A 7,435-nucleotide genomic window follows, 5' to 3' on the forward strand; every position below is an offset into this window, starting at 1 on the left:
TCAATTGTAGTTTAAAGGCATTTTACTTTGAAAATCATGAATTCTTTCAATCTCAGGGGAAAAAAATTAAACTTTCCTGCAAAACCATAAATAACCATAGAAATAATAGTCGGAACCTGATTTACATTTAACCTTTGTTTTTTAATGATTAATGGATGCTATTTATGTAAACTATTTCCACAATGCACCATGAAATGAAATTTAAATTGCAGATTTTACAGTGGTGTATTTTAACTGGTGACCCTATCCCCACAAACAAAACTAAAAGAAAACCAATTACATTTGTAATAAAGATGCTAATGTATTTCTTGTTTTAAAGTTATTTAAGTTGTGACTGTGTAAGAAACTTTTATTTTAGCAAAATAGGAAGGGATGGTCCACTTTGTGGAACTTCATCTTTATCAAAGGAAGTGACTGGACTTCTCCACTCTCTGCTCCAACATTAGCCTCTCAGCGCTGGCTAAGGCTGGGTCTGCAAATGAATTGGTGAGAATCAAATCTGGGATAGCACGTTCATTGAGACTGTAGGAGGCATATGAGATTCCTTTTGATGGGACACTCTAGAGGTTGGACATTCAGCCAGTCTACTGTAAGAGGGGGATCAGAACACAGGGCAGATTCTGTAAACTTCCAGTGGGAAAATTGACATCAGCACCTAATCATTCTGGTCCTCAAACATCTACAGAGATGCATACAAAGTAGCATTTATTTTACTTACCTCCGGGTTTAGAGACTATAGAAGCGAGTGTCCCTTATGGTGATGTGCTGTAATGGTTGTGTGTGCTGTGCCTTTGTGTCACTTTCAACCCTTAGTGGCCCCATATGACAGAATGGAACTGGCTCATAGACTGCAATCTTGGCAGAAAAGACCCAGCGTTTTCCTCCCAGGGAGCCTCTGAGTGGATTCTAACCACCAATTGTTGGCTTACCAGCCGAGCGCTGTGGTAGTTAGATACCATAATCTGTTGTCAATTTGAGAGGATTAAGAGCAAAGGAGTAGAGTTTAGACTGTCAATTAAGTGACAGCTTGATGACCTTATTTGGAGGCGCTAAGTAGATAAATACCTGTCTTGAGGTGGGACACATGCTCAGTCCCTGATAGATATTCTTGTTGATAAGCCACATGGAGACAGACTAATGGCAACCAGAGCCTCTAAATTGGGAAAGTCATGTGGAGAGCCCTGCCAGCATTGATATGCCTACACTGCCACTGGATCCACAAGACTTTCCACTCCCTGGCCTGAGCTCATCCTGCATTCAGCATCATTGCATGTGTTTCATGAGTCTAAATAGGAATTTATACATTTATATCGGACATATGAGTTCACACTGGACTTATGGACTTGATCTGGACTGGGCTGGGATATTTTCTCAATATTCAATTGCTCTTGTATATCAACCTCTTTCTTATACATATGAGTGCCTATGAATTTGTTTCTCTAGTCTAACAAACAGGGGAAATGAAAGTGGAAAAGGAACAATACTGAGCATGAGAAAATATAATTGTGTATTTAGGGAAACTGAAATGACAAAATAAATGAGACCCCTCAAATGAATTTTTGTTTTAGTTTGGTGTCATCGCGTAAGCCCCTCCTCCTAATATCATAGTTTGCATTACTGCACTGCCAATAGAAGCAGTATTATTGTTAACCTGCTAATTTTGCAAGCAAACATCTGCAGGTAGAAAATGCCCACAATAAATAGACCCTTACTTATACAGGTGCTTTAGCAAATTGGGGCAAGTACACTAAACCTCTATCAGAAATAATTGTGTCTTGGTTCGTAAAGGCTTGTCTTTAGACAGGCAGCTATCTAAGTGAGGGGTCAACTAAATCCACAGCACAGAAGCACACCAGTCTGTGTGATTCAGGTAGTGTAAACAATTAAATTAAAATACAAAGGAGGGAATAGTTTAAGAGCTTTAATTGTGAACACAGTTTGCAGAAGTCTATGGATGACCATGGAAGCCCAAAATTTAATTACAGGGTCCACACATGGCTTAAAACTCTGGTGAATCCCCTCTGACCATAGACCAGGGCTATGAAGTCTTGTTATCACCCAGAAGGCCCTGGACAGTAGATTACTGCTATATTAGTCCAGAGACTAGAGAAACAAAGCCTGGGAGAGTCATGTGTTTATAAGAAAGAGGTTTATTTACAAGAGCAATCTAATATTGAGAACACATCCCAGCCCAGTCCAGATCAAGTCCTTTGATCTGATATTAACCCCTTTGTTGATACAATCTATAAAGTCCTCTTTAGACTCATGAAACACATGCAATGGAACTGAATGCAGGAAGATGACAGGCCAATGGGTGGAAACTCCAGGGGATCCAGTGGTGATGTAAGCATCTCAGAGCTGGTGTGGGTCTCCACCTGGCTCCTCCAGCTCCAGAGTTCTGGCTGCATCAATGTAGCTCCATCAGGTTCCTCAGTAAAGTCTCAGAGGGAGTGAGTGTGTGTTCTGCCTCCAGCAAGCTATTATCTCCTTAGCTCCTCTGAATGAAGTCATCAAGCTGCGACCCGATTGACAAGTGTATTAGAGAAACAAATCCACAGAAACTCATCTATAACAGAGAGTTTTCTATAAAGGTTAGGTGCACATCAAGAAAACATCCCAACCCAGTGCTGCCCAAGCCCACTAGTCCAACATTAATCCATATGTCAGACACCAATGTACAAAGTCCTCCTCCATCTCATAAAACACACACTGTGATGCCGACCGCAGGAGGAAAGCCAAGTCAGTGAACATGTAAGCACCTCAGTGCTGGCAGGGGTCTCCACACAGCTGCTCCAGCACCCAGGGCTGCACCAGGGCAGGTCCATGTGGCTTCTCCTCAGGAATATCTTGCAGGAAGTCAGCCTTGCAAACTAAAGCAAGGAACTGGTTAAGGCAGTTGTACCCTGGGTCGACCATCAGAAAGCAAGAGACCTGAGAACTAGAAAGGCGAGGATCACAGAGCCATTTATCCCTCCACCCTTCAATTAACCCCACTTGTGTTTATCGACTAGGCTTGCGCAATAAACTGCTAGACTCCATCCCTTCACAAGTTGGCACCAGATTACATAACTACCAAAACTGCAGAGGCAATTATGTTAAAACTGAGTACTTTATCGTATGATCTTCATTTTTGACCGATCTTATATTTGCTATAGTTTAAAATATTTTTCTGTTTTTTTCCTCGATTGAGGAAATGATTTTTCTCTGTTATATTTTGATGGAGGTGCCCCCCCTCCCATGTTTTTCTGTATATGAAATCCAGGAGAGCTAAAGCTAGAGACGGTGACTGCATGAATGGCTTCTTGGGGACTGACAGGGGAGGTAGGGGAAACAGGGAACTGCTAATGATGTGTGCAAGACAGAAACAGAAGTTCTGAAATTGATTGTTGTGAGTGTACAGTTCTGGTTAATATGATTGAACTACTGAATGGCTCTGTATGTGAACTATATGTCAATAAAATGGCTAAAATAAATAAACGTTTTATGAGAAAAAGAAGAAACAGCTAATCATAGACCTAATATAACAGTTTTTATAAATTTTGGAACCGAAATATACATGGTTTTATATTAAAATGTGTATAATAAACCATATACGTGGTGGTCTAAACTGATTAAAGCAGGTGTACTCATAATCAGAGGTCACATGCTATGATCGTAAAGAAGAGCTGGTGGCTCCATGGGCTAAGCACTGGGTGCTTGCGTATTGGAGATTACTTTTGAGCACTAAGTTTGTGGAAGGCTAAAATGTATAATGTGAGAGCCAAATCAATTGATAAGCACTATATGGGGTCAACCTCCATTGAGGTTTTTCTCTTTTGGTTTTTTGACTATTAATTAGAAATGTGTAAATATGTTATCTCAGGCGGAATTGATTTGCTGTATCTTCCCTGGCCAGCCCAGAGAGGTGCAGTCTAGCTCTCAGGAACTTGCCTGAGATTGCCCTTGATGGAAAATAAGCTACTCGAGGGTCTCATAGTCATTAGTCACTCCCTAAAAAGGCCTATGAACCAATTTTGTCTCTATATCCACTTTTACTACTGTACATTCCATGTTGAGTCCTAATGATGCAATAGGACAGAGTGGAATTGTTTCCGTGGTTTCTTAAGGCTGTAAGCCACTATGGACACTGAAAGCCTCCTCTTTTTCCTGTGGAGCATCTGGTGGGTTAGAACTGCTGGCCTTGCAGGTAATGCGCCCACGTGTTATCCTCCGCTCCCAAGCCACCAAATAATTTTGTAAAGCTTTTTAATCTGCAGTCGTGTCGTTATTCAAACCATGACTCCTTTTCTGCTGGTATTCCTGCCTGCAATCATGAATAATTGATCTGCTGCAATCATGATTTTATGACGAATTTCCTTTGTCATGTATTACAATTTATCTGCCTGTGAGTCTTTTGGACACCATCACATCCTCGTGCTGACGATCTCCACATACAGATGATTTATCCTTCTTGTCTTTGAAGACTTAATAAATGTCTCTCTCTATATAGCATATTTAATTTGTGATCGTTCCCCTCCTGCCCTTGAAACGCCAATCACAAAGTAAGTAGTTCCAACCCCACCAGCCACTCCATTGAAGAAAGACAAGACTGTCTTCTGTATTCAGAATTTCAGAAACATTATGGGCAGGTCTACTCTGTCTGAACAGGTTGCTATAAGTCAAAATTGACTCAGCATTACTGAATTTGGATTGAAACTTTATTATGATCATCATATAATGGTGTTACTGAGAAATGTTTTTTTCTGATAAGAAAGACTCCTTTGGGGAAAAAACGACATAAGGTAGGGGATAAAGCATAGGGCATTAAATAGGAACAAACTTGACAGTGATAAAGCATTTACAAGATCACAGTACAATTCTCCCTACAGAAAGAAGCTATCCATTTTCCTTCACCATCACGTTAAATCTCCAGAGAAGTTACTATTCTTTATGAGGTCTCACTGCCATCGAGTTGATTCGGACTCATAGCAACCACATCAGACAGGCTAGCACAGCCTCTCTGCATTTTTGAGGCTATCAATCTTCACGGGATTAGGAGCATGGAGCTTTCTCCCACAGAGCAGGTGGTGTGGTGGCTTCTTATTACTGATCTTGTGGTTGGCAGTCTAACTTGTAATGCATCTAAACATCCTATAGCTTAGACTTTTGCAAGACAGCACTTGCAGTTTGGACTGATTATTGCAAGTTGCATGCTGGGTGCTCTGAAAACTCTTGTGAAATTATTTAGGTACATGTTCTTTCCTGGCCAGGTCTCAATAAAAACCAGAAAAAATAATTTATAATGTTGGCTAGAAACTTTATTTGGAGCAAGGTAATTCCTAGACAATATTGCATCGGTTCAGGGGAGAGGGAGAAAAGCTAAACTAAAATTGCATAAATTTTAAATAAAGATATTATTTAAAACCCATGAGACACAGAAAGGGCTATTAACAGAGGAAAGGAGAAGTACTTAAAGAGATATATCTTCGTTATCAAGGGAGTATTTAAAGTTATATATCTTTATTATCAGGGAAGAAATCCCACCACACCGAAGCAAAGCACTGGGGGAGTGCAGTGGAACAGCAAGGGAATGGAGCAGCAAGGTCCGCAGGGAATGCTGAAGGTGGACTTTGGGGCTAGGGCGTGGTGCCCCAACAAACTGGACTGCAAAACACTCCTAAAGGCCAAGAAATGATCCTTGAACTAACTACAAGCTTTTCTTTCTTGATGTGTTTTTTTTGTTCTTTGTCAGTGGTTTGTTGTTGTTTTGTTGTATACTGTTGCTTGGTTTTGCTCTGTGTTGTTTTTGTGCTTGTTATTATCTCCACAGGTCTGTCTAAATAAGATAGGCTGGATGAAAAATCTGGAGGAGAAAACAAAGGGACCGACAGTTCCTGTGGGACATGGGATAGTGAGAGGTGGGGGGTAAGGAAGTGGTGCTAACAAACCCAGGGACAAGGGAACAACAAGGGATCCAAATTGGTGGTGAGGTAGGTGTGGCAGGCCTGGTAGGGAATGAACAAGTGTAAGGTAATGAAGAGGTATAGCTGAAACCCAGGTGAGGGTGGAGCATGATAGTGGGACAGGAGGAAAGTCAAGGGAAATAGAGGAAAGAACTAGGAGGCAAAGGGCATTTACAGAGGTCTAGACAAAGACATGTACATATGCAAATATATATATATATATATATATATAGATGGGGAAATAGATCTATGTGCCTATATTTATAGGTTCAGTATTAAGGTGGCGGAAGGACCTTGGGCTTCTACTCAAGCACTCCTTCAATGCATGAATACTTTCTTCTATTAAATTGGAATTCTATGATGCTCACCCTCCCAACACAACCGCTGAAGTCAAAGCGGGTGAACAAGTAAATGTGGTGAAGAAAGCTGATGGTGCCTGGCTATCAAAAGAGATAGCATTTGGGTTCTTAAAGGCTTAAGATAAACTAGCAGCCATCTAGCTCAGAAGCAACAAAGCCCACATGGAAGAACACACCAGCCTGTGTGATCACATGATCAGTTATCAGGCATCAAAGAACAAAAAATCATATCATTGGGTGCACACCTCCATGATACGATTGCTGAGGACAGAGGGGTGCATAAGCAAATGTAGCGAAGAAAGCTGATGGTGCCCGACTATCAAAAGAGATAGTGTCTCGGGTCTGTCTTAAAGGCTTGAAGGTAAACAAGTGGCCATCTAGCTCAGAAGCAACAAAGCCCACATAGAAGAAGCACACCAGCCTTTGTGATCACGAGGTGTTGAATGGATCAGGTATAAAGCATCATCAGAAAAAAAATAATCTTACCATAGTGAATGAAAGGGGAAGTGCAGAGTGGAGACCCACAGCCCATTTGTTGGCCACTGGAGATCCCCTTGCAGAGGGTTCTAGGGGAGGTGATGAGTCAGGGTGCGATGTAGCACCTATGAAGAATACAGCTTTCCTCCAGTTCCTAAATGCTTCCTCCCCCCACCCCCCACCTCCCCAACTATCATGATCCAAATTCTACCTTGCAAGTCTGAATAGAGCAGAGGATGTACACTGGTGCAGATAAGAGCTAGAGGCACAGGGAATCCAGGGCAGAAGATACCATCAGGACCAGGGGTGTGAGGGGCGATACTGGGAGTGTAGAGGGTAAGTGGGTTGGAAAGAGGGAACTGATTACAAGGAGACATCCTCCCTGGGGGATGGACAACAGAAAAGGGGTGAAGGGAGACATCGGAGAGGGAAAGATATGACAAAATAATAATTTGTAAATTATCAAGGGCTCATGAGGGAAGGGGGAGCTGAGAGGGAGGGGGAAAAAAGAGGACCTGATGCAAAGGGCTTAAGTGGAGAGCAAATGCTTTGAAAATGATGAGGACAAATAATGTAGAGATGTGCTTTACACAACTGATGTATGTATGGATTGTGATAATGGTTTTATGAGTATCTAATAAAATGTTTAGAAAAATT

This window comes from Tenrec ecaudatus, chromosome 1 (genome assembly GCF_050624435.1).
Source record: "Tenrec ecaudatus isolate mTenEca1 chromosome 1, mTenEca1.hap1, whole genome shotgun sequence".
Taxonomy (NCBI): domain Eukaryota; kingdom Metazoa; phylum Chordata; class Mammalia; order Afrosoricida; family Tenrecidae; genus Tenrec; species Tenrec ecaudatus.